At 43.3% G+C, this 15,813-nt stretch overlaps 1 long non-coding RNA gene across 1 annotated transcript in view; it reads left to right on the top strand.

Annotated features, from left to right (window-relative positions):
• Positions 1 to 477: 477 nt before the first annotated feature.
• The window catches only part of LOC116449029, a 34,708-nt gene continuing 19,372 nt past the window's right edge, over positions 478 to 15,813 (top strand). Inside the window, exons 1-3 of the long non-coding RNA XR_004242203.1 lie at positions 478 to 1,597; positions 6,965 to 7,145; positions 10,750 to 10,826. This is a non-coding gene — a long non-coding RNA (uncharacterized LOC116449029). The remainder of the gene's footprint in view (positions 1,598 to 6,964; positions 7,146 to 10,749; positions 10,827 to 15,813) is intronic.

Genomic DNA, 15,813 nt, shown 5'->3' with positions numbered 1-15,813 from the left:
ATTCGAAATGCAATAGTGATAGCAATTTCCTAAACCGTTTGTGTGTTCCCACAGCTTCAAGGCGTGGTGTGCTGTGCTTCACCATCAGCTCATTCCAGTGAATCAGGAATGGCTGGCTGGAAGCAGCTCAGAGGTGCCAGGCAAGGGCAGACTAATGCCAGGATAAAACCCAAGGCAGTTCTACATTTACGTGGGTATGCAGCTAAAAATTCTTGTGTGCACTTCAAGGATAGCAAGTACTATTTTTTCTCAGATGTAAATGTACTGTGTAAGAGGACACAGCAAAATGTAATATGGGGCTCTTCAGTAACTGGGAATTACCATAGCAGGCAGAGCAGTGCTCTGTTCTGTGCATTGTTGGGTCTTTGGAAGTGGCTTGTGTTCCAAGGAAATCTGAGTGTTACATCTTTTTAAACCTATCTGCCTCATTAGAGCCATCTGATATTCTCATTTTCCTATGCCTAATTTTTATGTGAACCCTATCAAACAACTGAATGCAAAGATAATATGTGGCAAAGCTAATAGGTTTTGCACATGCTATGCAACTTTTTTTAAATCAGTAGTAAGTCTTTAAAGCTGTTTAAAATCCGTTTACTCCCCCATGCAAAATTCTTCACTAATACAGTGATGATGGATAAAATCACACAGTTCTTTCCTGTTCTGGCAGTATTATGCAGCTGAATATGTATCCTTGTGCTTGTGTCTGCCCCAAATGGAAAACTTAGCTTACCATGGTTGATTTTTACTTCCTTCCTGTAGGTCTCCAAGTTCTCCTCTGTACTGTCTGTAATAGAGGCCAACCACTCAACCTGTGTTGAAATAAAACTCAGTATTTCTCATAGAATGGTGATTAAGTTCTCGGCAGATCTTCTACCTTGCTACTGAAGAGGCTGCTATACACTTGAACCAGTAGAAACACCAAAAACCATCCAGAGCATTTGAAACTCTGATTTGTCAGCAGTTTCTCATGCTCAAGGAGCATCAATAGAAGAAATATGGCCTCAAGCAGCTGGAAACTGGTAACATTATGCTTTGGGGCAAGACTGGTTCCTGAAGCTGGCTGAGAAAGGATTCCCCATGCCACTGCCTCTGTCATACCCTTAAGGGAAGAAACAGTTCTGCTGACCTTCCGTTGAACATCTTTCCACAACAAGTATTGGTTTTAGGCCTTCTACTTTTTCTGAATAGTGTATCAGCAACCCACAGGAGAACAGGAGAGTGTGACAGGGCTTTGCTGTAAAAGGATCATTGTTTCAAGAGGTATCAATACAAGACCATCAGCTCTCACAGACTTAAATAATTTTTTAAAAATAAAGCCTAAGGAACAGCAGAGCAGTGAAACCAAGTCTCCAGACCTCACCCTGTGCTGTTGTTTCAGGCCTGACATCTGCACGTGACCACTGGTCTCAGCCTCCTCTCTGGAGGGTGCTTCCCCCAGCACAGAGCAACCTTTGGTTTTCTATCCATTTCTCAGAAAAGAAAAACAATTAAAAATCAGCTTGTGAACTGAGGTGGGATGGTGAAGGTTGGGACTGTCCGTACAGACTGGAACTGGAGCTGAAGGAGAGAGCCAAGAGAAGAGGAACCTTCTGTCAAGGTGGGCACAACCTTTCTTAGCACTTTATCTGCACCTCATAACATAAAATACAAATATCAGCAATAGTCTAAATGCATCCATGTAACACCCACCACAAAAACATGCCAGTGCTCCTCCACCAGAAAGAATTCCTGCATTTGAACTGTGTGAAGCTTCCCTGGGGGTGTCATGTAATGGTGACAACATATCTGTGGTACCTGCACACTGTTCGGCATGCATGCAGTGCTGTTGTTATGAATGTTTAAAAAAACCCCAAAACACAAAGACTTCAAAACAGTCTCACAAACAGTTTGCAAGTCTCTGACTTTAGCAGGACACAAGAATCAGTCCTGAAACAAACTGGTAACACTGCTTGACACAAGACTGTTTAGGGAGGGAAATGAAAGCAGTCTGATTTTTAGAACAGTAAAGAATATTTGGGGAAAAAAATTAGGGGCATTGAAAGCTGTTGGAGATCAGCACTTCTTAGAAGCAGCTGGTTTATTACAGTTAGGGTTCTTACATTAATATTCAGCCCTAAGGCCTACATTTTGTCAGGCTGTAAATAAGTTATGTCTGTTGAAAATGCTTTCCCCCAGTGGTGATGTTCTGCATCAGGAGGGTGTCTGTGGGAGGCACCCAGTAGAGCCACTGAGGGGCAAAGGCCTTATGCTCAGACCAGAAGCCCACTACAAGGTTTTCAAATAGCTCTTCATCACAGACATAAATGAAATCCAGTGTTGGATCAGCTGCCGTGACCATCAGGCAGGGAGAAGCTTGCAGTGCCATCAAGAGAGGCTGCCAGAGCTCCGTGTTCCAGCTCAGGCAGTGGCTGTGGCCTCGCTGGCACCACGGTTCCCTGTGTCCATGCTTACAAAAGGGTGATTAACAATATCATCAAACACAAGCAACCAAATCTCACCACTCAGGGAAGTGGCAGGCAGGAGCAGAATGGCAATGTGCTGCCTGGCTTTAGAATAAATTAATATGATGTCACTCCAGCTTTTCTAGAAGTTTAAATGTTTAATAGCATTCTGCTTTTGCTTCCCCCACTTGCTTTATGTTTCATCGTGTAACAGTTGTAAACTGTACAATTGCCTTACAAGATGTTCATTACTATGTGATAAAATATTCATCAAAGGAGAGCAGTAAAACAGCAGATCTTGAGAAATACATGCCTTGAAAAGACTTGAAAACAAAGGCAAAGCAGTGTTATTAATTAACAATAACAGAATTCTCGAGATCATGGAAACCAGGCTTTTATTCTGAAATCCTACTTGTTCCATGTCCTATAAACTCAGATTTTAAAAGGAATGTTTTCACAGCAAACTTACATTTATGAGGCATAAAAATTAACAGATTTTTTTATGAGCACCTTTGCATGCTCAGACACAAGAACTTTTTTATCATCTTATTGTGAAATGGAAGCAATTAAGTGATGGTGATGGTCCTACATCTGTACACTTGTTGTGTCTCACTGAGGAGAGAGCTATGGCAGGGAACTTCCCATGGCTCTGACTTGGATACCTATGATCAGCACTTGGAGAGAGGCATGGCTTACACTGAAGGTGAAGGTGACTTTACCTGCCCATGGGGACCTCTAATGGAGCAGTTCCATAAGGCACTGGATGAGAAACCACCTCAGTTTTCCAAGGATAGGGTCTGGGTCTGCAGCATTAATGGTGATGTTAAGGAAGTGCAGAGAAAGGACAGGAAAAAACCAAATTACCAGGATGTACTGCTCCTTTGGGATGAAAGGTAACAATAAATAGTGAAGGACACAACCTCTAATTGTATAAACCCTAAGAATTGATTTCTTATGTCCCCATGAGGCTGTAAGCTGTTCCTATTACTAATACCATGGCCAAGTGACAGAAAATAAAATTATAGAGGTTAAACAACTCACTCATATCAGGAAGAGGAGTCAAGAGATCTGCATTTTAAATCTCTTGAGAAACTTGTCACACGTAGTGCTGAGTGCCTGCAGCCTTCAATTACAGGCCTGAACATCAACCCTGCTTCTTATAATTCTTTCAGCAGCACCATTCCTGTAACAGGGGACCAATGCTGGTTTGTTTGGTTTAGGTTTTGGGGTCTTTGGTTGGTTTTGTAAGCCTACCAATACTGTATAAAGCTATAGCAAATCTTACTGTATTGCTGCTTAGAAGCAGCCCAAAATCATCTGCTACAATTACCAACCATGTTGCTTCATTATTAACTTGAATAACACCACTCTTGCTTTTAAGAACTGTAAGCTGGTTCTTGTGGGTCTTGATGAGCTGTATTTACTGAAGATGAAATCTAAAGTACCTATTTTCCCAACAACATACTGCAATTTCATTGCAATAAGCATTGCTTTCTGTTGTTTGGGTTGATTTGGTTTTCCCTTTTTACTGGACATTTATGAAATAACAGTGTCTTTTGATTTTCTAATACTCCAAAATGAAAAATATGATCATTTTGAACTATGATGGACAAAGAGAAACAGGGAAAGTGGAAAGCCAAAGGAAAGACCTTCACTTAAATGTGAGTATTGTGCAATTTAGCGTGAGTCTTAATGAAAATCTAATCAATGGCAGCTTTATAGAGGTGAAGTAAAACCAGCATGCATATGTGTAAAACAGTCACCAGTCACTTTAAGTCCACAATCTCTCCTGACACCGCTTCCACTAATGACATTTATAAATTGGTCCCATTTTCTCCCTGTAGGAAGTGGGGTGCTCTGATGTGCCTGTTACCTCTGCTGGTTTGGAAATGGGGGAGTAGCAGAGGAATAGCAAGGCAATAGACACTGCAGTAATTTTTCTTCCCTTTTTCAATACAAAATAGCCAATTTTAGCATTTCACCTCTGCTTTTCTGAAGAATTGTTTTAAAGCTTATAATTTTTCTACTAATTTTGATACATTGCCAGTGCTTCACAGAAACAGTGGTAGCTCTCCAGTCATCAGTGCCTCTTCACAGAAGTTCCCCTGGACTCTCTGAATGTGTTTGTTTTCTTCCCAAGTAGAATATAATTTTGTTTTCATCATTAATTATCCAGCCTGGGATTTGTTTTCCTCTTTCTGCCCTGCATCAAGTATCTTTAATTTTTCATAATTTGCTGTCTTCCTAGTAGTCTTTCTAATAATCCCAGGAGAGGTCCTTTATTAATTGCTTTCAGTGTATGGACTCTGATGCCCTTCTGCAAACTTGTTTTAAATAAGCTTGTTCCTGCATTCTCTTGTTAAGCAATAGAAATCAAATACATATGAATTATCCCAAGTATAATTTGCCCAGTTTTACATCTGGTTATAGACATAAGCCATATGAATTCCTTTTGACACTAACCCAGATGCAACCACAGCAAGGAGAGTTTTTGACCATGGGCAGAATGAAAGACACACAGGATCAGCATTTTTTCAAGGTTTGGTCCCCTGGACAAAAAAAACCTTCAAACAAACAAACAACAACAAAAAAACACCACAAAATCCAAACCCCAACAAAACCCAAATCAAAAAACTGCAAATAAAACCAAGTCCAGACAAAGAAACAAAAAAGCCCTCCCTGAGAAGTTTCACCAATGCCATAAAGCAGCAGGTCAGATGTCCAGTGTGGGAGCTTCCCCAGGGGCAGTGCTTCACCTTTGCAGATGCCCTGCTCCCACAGGCTGCCACAGCAAGGGGTTCACAGCATCCTCAGGTAACTGCCCAACACACATTTTAGTTGCTAAGGGTTAGAACAGTGGCCACTTCATGATCTGAAGTGCCTGAGATGCCCTGGGGATCCAGCCAGTGATCCTGACTCCTGGCCCTACATGGCCCAGTCCTGGCCACTCACCCACTAATTAAGTGAGGGTTGGAGGGAGGCACATGGCTCTCTGTGACACAGCAGTGACACTGTCATATCCTTTCGTTCCTCTTCAGCCATGCTGCTGGGGCAGGGAAAGAAGGGAGGAAAGTAGGACTCAGCCTCTGGTTTTGTCAGCGGTAGTCGGTAGACCATATTTTTGCATACACCCTGCTCTGTAAAAATCTGCTAGCACCTGGACCCTGCTGTGCAGGCAGAGCTTTTTTACAACCAGCTGTTCAGGGAAATCCAGTGGATTTCTGTGCTGTTGCTGGGCTGAGGGACGCTGAGGGACACTGCTGGTGGCCTGCTGACACTGCCTGGGCTGGGGAGTGAGCAGGGAGACTCTAAACACCAGGGGAGGTGACATGGGGCCACCCAAGGGGACTGAGCAGCCCAACCGTGGATGATTCTCCTGTCCCATCACAGAGGATGGTTCCTTGCTTTGGGATCTGTGACTCAGGAAGGCAATGAACTCCATGGGAAAAATTATTTCTGACTGACTTATGGCCCAGTGGCAACAACTTTATCTGCCCTGCAGCCATGCCAGGCATGGAGCTGGCCTGGGCAGGCAAGGTAGGACACCTTGAGGGATTCAATCCTTTCTCCAGCCATGGATCAACACCCACCCCAGCAAGGGTGGACAACCACTGCCACTGCCAGGGACATGCCCTCCAACCCCTCTGCAGCTCTTCCAGACACTCCTGGCTGGGGCAGGCTGAGAGAGTACGTGTCCAGCCACTGCTGGTATCTATTCCAGGACTGCAAAAGGTACAAATTTGCTTCAGTAACAGTGATCTTGGCAGACAACAGAGGCAGCTCCATCACTCTTTTTCATACATACATATTTTGGACTCCCACTGAGAGTTATTAGTTATTAAAAAGCAATCAAATGAAGCTGGCTTTGGAGTACTTTGTTAGCCATATGATATCAATTAAGCCCTAGTCTCCTGACTGCAAGGAATTGACGTTACCTCATGCACAAGCAATTAAATTCCTTCTCTCCCTCTCCCCCTCTTTGAAGCTGGTAATGTCAAATATCTCCCACATTCCCGGGGAAAATGTTGCAGCTATCCTGAGTATGTGGATGCTTTCAATTTGCAATTAATAGATCTGCATAGCAAATGCTTCTGCTGGAGGAGCAGCAGCAGTGAAGGAATCACTTGGCTGTCCAGTGTTAAATACCCTGGTGGTCAGTGCCCTGTCTGGCTGAGCAGCTGCCCACCAAGCCCAGGCAGCCCAGCTGGGATGTCATGCCCTTTGTTAACTCCCAGAGAAAGGGAGGGTTTTCTTCACTCACAAATAGTGGGCTGCCACTGACAGCAAACCTGCTCTTTCTCAGTGCTTTGCATAACCCAAGACAGGGCTAAGAAAGGAGTGGAAAGTTTCCACCCTCTCACACTGGAGTTCATACCCCAAATACCACACTTGAGATCAACTGGAAACCCCAACAGAAGGTTAAGGCTTGTATTGGCAATATTGATACTCTTTAGTCAGGTTTCTAAATCTCCCAAATAAGCCTCATTTAGATTTCACTGCAAATCTATTTGTTTGCTTAACAGGTATGACACGGCAATTCTTCTGTGATACTGAGAATCAGGATCATTCTCTGTGGTACCTCTGGGCTTGTCAAACTCTCTTGCACACACCACCAACCCAATCTGCCAAACTGACACATGACCCTACAAAGAGTGTTTTGGACACAAAGAAATTGCTTAAGTGAATTCTGTATTCCTTTCCAAGGTAATTTTATCTCTTTGTGGCTTGGTTTTATCAAGCTTGTCCATTTTAATGCAAATGCTGCAATTTAAAACTAAAAAAAGGGAGAATACTTTTGTCAGCCAAGTTGACAGAGGTTTAGTATTTATTTATGCAAATTACATATTCTGTCAGAGTGCAAAATCACAAACAATTGCCAAACCAATTAATATATTTCAGATAAATAGCTTTGCCAATTAGTGAAAAAATACCCATTTTCAATTGCAATGGAAGAAAATATTTTTTCATAGGTGTGTTAAACATACAGATAGTTTTATAAGTGAGAAAACTACCGTATAAAAAACCTGCTATAAGCATTACAGTTCAAAATGTGGATAGTCAAGGTTATGAACTGCGGTTTTAAGAGCAGACTTGCTAAAAGCAACAAATCACTGTGTAACATTTTGTAGTTGGGTAGCGTGTGTACTCTACACATAAACCTGCATGCCTGGCGTACCCTGTAATGAGATTTTATATAAATATATATTTTATATGTATTTTTATATGCACTATGCATATATATTTTTATAAAATTAATACTTGCTGGAAATTACTGTTTTCTCTACATTTCAGTGACAGCATCTTCATTGCTTTGTCCTGTTTCTATGACTTGAAAGAATTTATTGCCAAATAGTTCACTTTATGGGAACTCCTACAAAATTTTAGACAGATTTACTGCACCATAGACAAGATTTACCAGTATATCATGTATTCATTATTTCCATCAGTTAGGACCAGGGCTCAAGTATTGCCTTTGGGATGAGCTTCTCATGTGTACCCAGGTTTGTTGTTGGTAAATGGGGCTTTTTCCACAGTCCTAAAGAAAAGGAAGACCAAATATTTATTTGCTGAGGCCTATGGGTGGAGTGGTTTTCACTTCCCCTTCAGGTTCAGTTCAGGGACTGAGGTAATACTGACGGCTTTGATGAGGTTCCACACAACTGGATGGCAGCCAAAGATGAGACATTTCTGGATGAAAGGATCCAGCTGGTGCAGAAAACACCAAGACCAGACAAACCAGGGGTCCATCTGTTCTTATATTCTCCTGGAAGGCCTTTGACTTTAAAAAGTCTAAAAGGATATGATGGAAAGGTGATAATGCTCACCTGCACCCTCTCCACAACATATTCTCAGGAGCAGGTCACGCCATCCTCAGAGCTGGGCACAGCCAAGGGCTCCATGACCTCATCTGGACTTGCCAGTGTGCCAAAAGCTGTCACCACAGAGGACTCCACATGGAGGATAAAAGGCTCCCCATTTCCCACTGTCATAGAGATTTTAAGGAGGGGTTTTCTCTTGAAGCATTGAGGTGATGTTCAAACACTTATGTTTGGTGCTAATATCAGCAAATGTCTGTAATCAATGTGTCTTCCATTCAATGGTATAAGTTGTCCAAATAGCCTTAGGTTTGACATTTTTGAACTTTGGACTGCTTGATTTTCTAAAGGCAATGTAAAAAAACCTGAAGAAAACAATATTTATCACCAAGGAGAGGTTTTTAGGAAAAATCCCCAGCATCTATGGTTTTTCTATGGCTATTTCCATGTCTATTTCTACAACTCAAAGTAGGAGAAGCTGCAAGAAACTTTTCATGGGACCAAATCCTATTCAAGATCACTAAACCAACTTCCAAAAGCTTTAGCCCAAGTTCATTTACTTGTGAGCTGAATTTTTAAAAAATAAAAATGCCAGAGCCAACATACAGCTCTGAGCAGACGGAGAATCTATCATATTCTTATTTTATGATTCTGTTGCCAGAGGGAACCTTCTATCATAACTGTGCTGTCATTGCTGCATTCATTAAAGAAGAAAAAAGGAGGGAAATTATATTGCTCAGGCAGTGCTTCATTTCTGATGAGGGATCCCATACAGCCTGGGAGTCAGGCAGGGACATGAAAGCCCTCGGAGCGGCCCATGGCACTGGGTGGCCTCAGCAGCATGAAGGTGATACTCCTCACTTAGCCACTCCATGTGTTTGAATGGCAAAGCCGGGTGGTGGTCTGGGCTGCTCCCTGAGGGCTTCTTAGGCTACAGATAGGCAGCAGCAGGAGTGGAGCTCAACTCACTGCCCAGAGCCCCAGCTTGTGCCCAGAGCACGGCTGTGGATACTGAGCAGCCATAACCCAGCAGCTCTGTGTCAGTGTGAGCCTAGGGGGAGGATGAGATAGAAAATACAGTGGTTTTTTTCTCAGAATAACAACCCTTTTCTTCCTCACATGGGCTGTGTGAACAGAAGAGTTTCTCACCTGAACAACAAATTGCTCAGTGGTTGTTTTTATCCCAGTGGAAGAGCCAAAACTTAGGATTCTTTAAGCTGAGTGTCTCCTCCCCTGTGTCTGCTGTCAGCTGCTTTGGGCATCACTGGCCAGACCAGCAGGAGCTGCATCACACCTTTCAGGCTGGATCATGCTGGCATTTACAGGAAGTAAGGGGGATTTAAGGTAAAATCACAACATGAGTGAAGCATCCTGGCTGCATGTAAGTCCCCATCAGATGGCACGCAGTTTCCAAAGGAATGCGGGATACATCCTTGCACCCTTCAGGACAGTGAATAAAAGCAGACTGTGACTGTGCTCCTCCTTTGAAGAGTTCTTACACCCAGAGGGGGCTGGAGGGCCTGGGAAGCTGGGAGCACATGGGCATGGCAGATTACTGCAGCCATGGGGATGGGCATATTGGCACTTGGGCACCAAGACATTCTTTGGGAGGGGAAGCTTTAAAGCAAGGGGAAAGATAATTGTATTTTTTAAGTTGGAAAGATGACTGAAGAATTTTAGAAATGTTTCATCTAAATGCTGAGCTCTCAAGAAGCTGCAGCCAACCTCCTCACTCTGTGTGTGCACTTACACTCTACAGGCATCAGACAGCTGGGAAGAAATGTGTGTGGAAAGAATCTTGTGGAGTATATTGGCTTTTAATAAAACAAACTCTTTCTGGGGTAATCTCTACTAATTTCTGTGTTCTTAGGATGATCAGGAACCAGCTTTTTATGCAGTGCTAAATATTTGCAGCACATTATTACTACTTCCTGCAGCTGAGGCCAAATTTTAAAAGATGTTTAGATACCTCATTGTTCCTAAAAACAGTATTTGCTAATTAGCACATGTATTTATCTTCACACATATATAAATAGTTTGCATATTTCTGATGCCCTGCACAAACATCCACCTTGGTCTTCAGAAAATTGTTTAGAAATTAGAGGAGTTGAGGAGGTACCTGCCTACAGATCAATTAGCATCCCAAATTAGTGCTCTTAGACACTAGTTGCACTAGTTGTTCTAGGTCCAGACACAGCTGGACTTTTCCTGGTGGAAGTTTGACCCTGCCGTAAGGTGAGTAAGTGACCTGTCTCTGCCCTTACCCTCTTCAAATTTAATCTTTAGAGGGTTGAATATATGTTTATGGGATTGGGGAAATTGAGAGTGGCTTTTTCACTGGAATTTGTTGTGGTGATTAATGGGAAAAAGCATCAGAATTAGGATGAAACTAATGCAAACAGCATCTTCAAAAATGGGTATTTTCATGTTGTACAGAGACTAAGAAGAAAGATCTGAGCTTCTGCCCTTTTTTTCTTCATTGCAAATTTCAGATCAAATCCAGCACTGGTCTTATCTTTGGAAGTTCCTTGGTCTTTTAAATCTGAGATTTCAACATATTTCCAGCAAGGTAAGATGCTTTTTATGTGCTACGAAAAGGGATGGATGATGAAAATAGTCAGATTTTCTCCTTTCCTTCAGGGTGATGTAGATAAAGTGTGATTCCTCTGAAGCTGGTGCAGGACCTGCACCAGAGGATATGGGTAGATGCAAGATAGGGCTGATTCTTCTCCTGTGGTTTACATCTGAGCCACCCGTTTGGACTCACAGAGAAGAAGTGGGAAAGAGGAAACAAAGGAGACAATTCTGTCTCAGCTGTCAGGAAGTAGCAGGATGCTCAGAAGCTGCTTGCTGGGCACCTTGGCCAAATCACTGAACAGCTTTCTCTGAGCCACTGAGGTTTTATGTGTTGCTCGTGTCCACAGCTCAGGAGGCCATGTTTGCCAGCTGACCCCACACAGCGTGGTGGGCACTGACCGTGGCTGCTGCGAGCTCTTCTGGTTGCTTGCCAGGGCAGAGCCTTTTTCTGTTGCTTGTCAGCAAACCCTGGCACTGCTGATGGGTGGCCTGGCCCAAAAGCACAGCAAGGACCATGCTGGATTGCCCATGTGATTCAGAGCTGCTGCACAGGGATGGAGTGACTGTTCACTGTGATTTCTTTCCTGCTGACACTGTGCTCTGCAAATTATGAGCTGTAAAAAAATATGTGGGGAAGTTTTAGGGTCAAGTAAAGGACTGCGTTAAATCCATGGACCATTTGCCAGTAACAGCAGGAATACAGGACAGCAGGGCTGGATCCTTGTATGTGTGTATCTGCGTATTTCCATCAAAGGCAGTCATTTGTCATCGTAAGCTTGATCAGGTTTTTGCCCTAAAGATCCTGTAAAACATCTCTTTTTAGAGTGATTTTTTTAGGTTTTTTTTCTGTTGAAAGTTGGACTGCTCCTAAAGATGGTTATGCTTGCGGCAGCTGGAAAGAATTTAGGGTAACTGCCTACCCTTATAGATTTTATGGACAAAGCATAAAACAGAGCAGTGATGAGGGGCACAGCTTGGGTCTCTGTTTCAGAAAGGCCATGTTCTCTATTGGGGTACAGCCCCAAAGGAAATGCACAGGTATGCAGAAACACATGAAATGCCACCAAAACAGTGTCTCCTCAGCAACCTTCCAGAGCACAGTCCTGCAAGGAGCTGGTGAGTTACCCTGAGAGCTCACTGTGCTTCAGCCTCATGCTAAAATGCAACTGGTGTTGTCCTAAAGCCAACCCAGTAGGCAAAGGCTTTGTCAATAATATTTCAACGGGCTGGCATTGCCTGTGGCCATGCCAGGCTGTAGCCAGGGCAGGTGTGGGTTTCATGGCTCTGTGTGTCCAGAGCTGATTGCCATTACTTTCATGACTGGCACGCAGAGATGCTGTCCCAGTCAGGTCTTGCATCTTTATGAAGTATTAAATAGCCATCACACATCTCACTGGGGAAGACCAAGAGAGCATTGGGTCTTCTAATCCAGATGGTACTAAAAACAAGTTTTCTTACAAGGATGCTCCCACCTCATGCTGGATAATCATCCTCTTGCACAGAGACCCATTCCATCTTTATTTTCAGAGCAGGAGATGGCCAGTGACCATACTGTGCCCTTAAAAAAAAAAGACAAATGATAGGTCTGTGATTTCAGTGCTATGAATATCACTTATTGTCAAGGTGGGAGTTTGGAGCCAGAGAGCAGTGCAGGCAGCAAGGTGCCAGCCAGCCTGCTTGAACTTCAGTCCCTCTGAGCCAAGAAATACTCTAATTATTTTATGCAACATGTGGCCCTTTGATTCTGGCAAGCAGAAGCAGAGAGAAAGTTGCTATGCAACCAGGCAAGCAGCTGCTGAGCCAAGGAGTCCAAGAACTGGGAGCTTTTACAAACAGGAATTGTTTTGAAAAATACAAACAGGCAGAATTTTATAGTTGTTCCAATTTTTGTGTTTGTCATCATCTTCCTTCTGAATTTATTTAGTCAATGTTGGTGAAGGGTCACAGAAATGTTGCCTCAGGTGCAGGCTGGCAGCCTGTTTTGGGAGTTGTAAAACTATGGGAATTTGGCTTTGGTGACAGTGACATTCTGTCTGTACAGCTGACAAGGGACTTTAATTATTTTAGTCTAGGCTTGCACTGAGCCCAGAGCACTCCCCCTGCGACTGCAGTGCTGGCTGGGGCACGATGTCTCTCTGGCAGCGGTGCTGGGTCACCACAAGGTTGTGCCCAAGGCCAAGGCTGGCAGGGATGAGCTGTGCAGAGGGGCATCCCACGCTGCCTTTGTTCCTAAACCAAAATGAGCTCCAGGGTCCCTGCAGGGACCGTCACCCTGGGGAAAACATTTGTTCAGATGAATGGCTGAATTTTGCTCATGTTTTCTGTGAAAATAAATGTGGCTGTCTTCTCAAAGACTGGGCAACTAGCAAACTGGTGCTACTCCTCTGCTCAGATGTAGTTTTAGTGCTAGCAGGGAAGCCTGTCTGGCATTAGCTTTTTATTAAATAAATAACTGAATAAATGGTAGTGAAAAACAAGCTCCCTTTTCTTCCCTCAAATATACACAGTGAACTAGCAAAGGTCACTGACAATCATTTTAGTGGAGTTACAACTGAATTACAACCGGACACAAAACACAAGCTCAGACTACCACTCAGGCTATTTACCTACTTAATAAATTCCAAGAGAGGTGTGCATTCAGGGCTGTAAACAAGTCCTTTACCATCCCTTCCCATACAGGCTGTAGACACTGTTTAGACACTCTGACTTGGAAGTAATGTACTGGAATAATCACTTCTCCCACTGCACCACAACCTAATTCACTGCATGGCAGAGGGGGGCGTTAGGCGAAGTCCCTGCAGAGGCAGATCGATGGTTACAGAATTGCCAAGGAGGGCCACAAATCCTTCATCAACTTACAGCCAGGGTGTTCAGGCTGCTTCCTCTAGCTCTTTTTGATAAAATCTAGACAGCAAATTATCATATCAAAGTATAAATTCAAAGTAGCAGAGTGATAATCATCTCCAATTCCTAGTGGATAAGCAACTAATGAGAGATTTGATGAACTACAAATGCAGGAGATAACAAAATAATTACAAAATGGCAAACTGTTGAAGACTTTTAGGAAAAAGGATAAAGAGAAAATTTTTAAGAGGTGCTTTTTACAAGGAAAACATGTATCAACAGTCTATCTTTGACCAGGTACATTAGGGAAATTATACCAAAGCATGTTAGGAAGGGTTCAAGGCCAGGCTGGATGGAGCTCTGAGCAACCTGGTCTAGAGGGAGGTGTTCCTGCCCATGGCAGGGGGGTTGGAACCGGATGATTTTTAAAGTATCTTCCAACCCAAACCGTTTTATGATTCTATGTCCACCTGGTGTTTTTCCTTGCTCTGCATGTTTCTTAAATTTTATTTTAGCAAGACACCATTGTGATTTTTTAATAGCAAAGCTCATTTTCCTGTTGCAGTAATTAAGAATCTAATTTGTCTGTTGATGGTTTTGGATGCTCAGAGTAAACACAGTGAATGGGTAATGGTGCAGGCACCCAGGAAGCCTTTCAGTCCAAAAGGCTCTTAAAATTATCTGTTATAAGATGTTAAATCAACAAAGGAGGTGAAGGGGGAAAATGACAGAGGTTTCTGCCTGTGAAGCTGCAAAATGTCTGCCTGGAGCTGGGAACTGGTGAGTGACGAGGCAGTGGGTTTGGGTTTGCTGCTGGCAGGTACGTGTCATGCAGAGATCCACTGCAGGTGTCTGAAAGGGGAGGAGCTACAAGATTGAGTTTTTGAGGCAAGATTGTATCAGATAGGAGAGGTAGTGCTGGTAAAATTTTTTTAATGGCTCAATATATAAGAAAATTGCATCTTACAGATACCATGCAGATGGAATCTGCAAAATGAAGCCATGCCCTGACCTTGGAGAAGGAGACTGTGCTCAGGTCCTCCCTCTGTCTGCCTGAGGGGACCATGCTGGTTGCACTGGAGACTGAGGCAGCTAAAGGAGGTTTGGAAAGGGGCTGGAAGGAGGGCTTGGGCTCTGCATGTCAGGGCTCCACCCATAGTGAGAAAAAGACACCAGGAACTGCCCAAATGGCTGAGATTTAATTTGGGTAGAAACGCAACAGCTGGGGAATGGCAGAAAGGCAGATGGGAGCTGAGTTGTGCTCCAGGAATGAATCCCTCACAGTTGTGCTGTAGGATGAAGAATCCCTCATTCACTCTGACTTTACGCTGGGTGACAGCTCAGGAACAACAAACCACCCCTGGGGAGAGGAAAGCGCTGTTCCACGTGTCTGTGAAACCAGCACTTGTCTCCTGATGAGTGCAGTTTTGGTGGCTGATCTCTGAAGACTCCAGCCTTTCTCCAAACACTGTAAGTTGTTGGAAATCCTTGTTCCAAAGAGCTTGCAGTCAGAATCAAAAGAAGACAGAGGCAGTTCAAAAGAAACAAGGACAAGAGAAATTTAAGTGTATGTGATATTCAAGATGTGATTAATTGTAAATAATGATTTGCCTGACCTTGGCACTGCTCCCAGGAAGTCACACCAGCTCAAGAATGCAACATGATGACGCACTACTTGAAAATACTGTGCCAAACCCCACCTGGTTCCTGTTTAGCTGAATGTCTTGTTGACATCGCTCATTTGTTCTTCACTCCATGAAAACTCATGGACTCACTGATGGATGCAGCTGGATGGAACTACTTGGCAAACACTAATGGTTTTAAAAGGTTTAATAAAGTACTAATTAAAGGAGGGGGAAAAAACAGAGCTCAGAATTGTCTGCGAACATGTGCATTGTTTTTTTTCAACATCTTGTAAATTAAGTAATTTAAACTGATTGACAAAAACTAGTTCCTTTTTTTTTTCAATGTGCCTTTGGGATGTTTATGGAAACTAGTTCGGTGGGCATGCCCAAATACTGACAATGCTCCTTGTCTCTTCCTTAAGGACCTTGTCAGAGCTTGTGAAGACAGGGTTTCTCCGAAACCTGCAAGTGAACATCAACTTGTTTTTTGAACCAGAGCTTCACGGGGGT

This window comes from Corvus moneduloides, chromosome 10 (assembly GCF_009650955.1).
Source record: "Corvus moneduloides isolate bCorMon1 chromosome 10, bCorMon1.pri, whole genome shotgun sequence".
Classification (NCBI taxonomy): Eukaryota; Metazoa; Chordata; class Aves; order Passeriformes; family Corvidae; genus Corvus; species Corvus moneduloides.
Note: the sequence above shows the minus strand (reverse complement) of the source record. Positions and strands in the feature narration are given on the sequence as shown.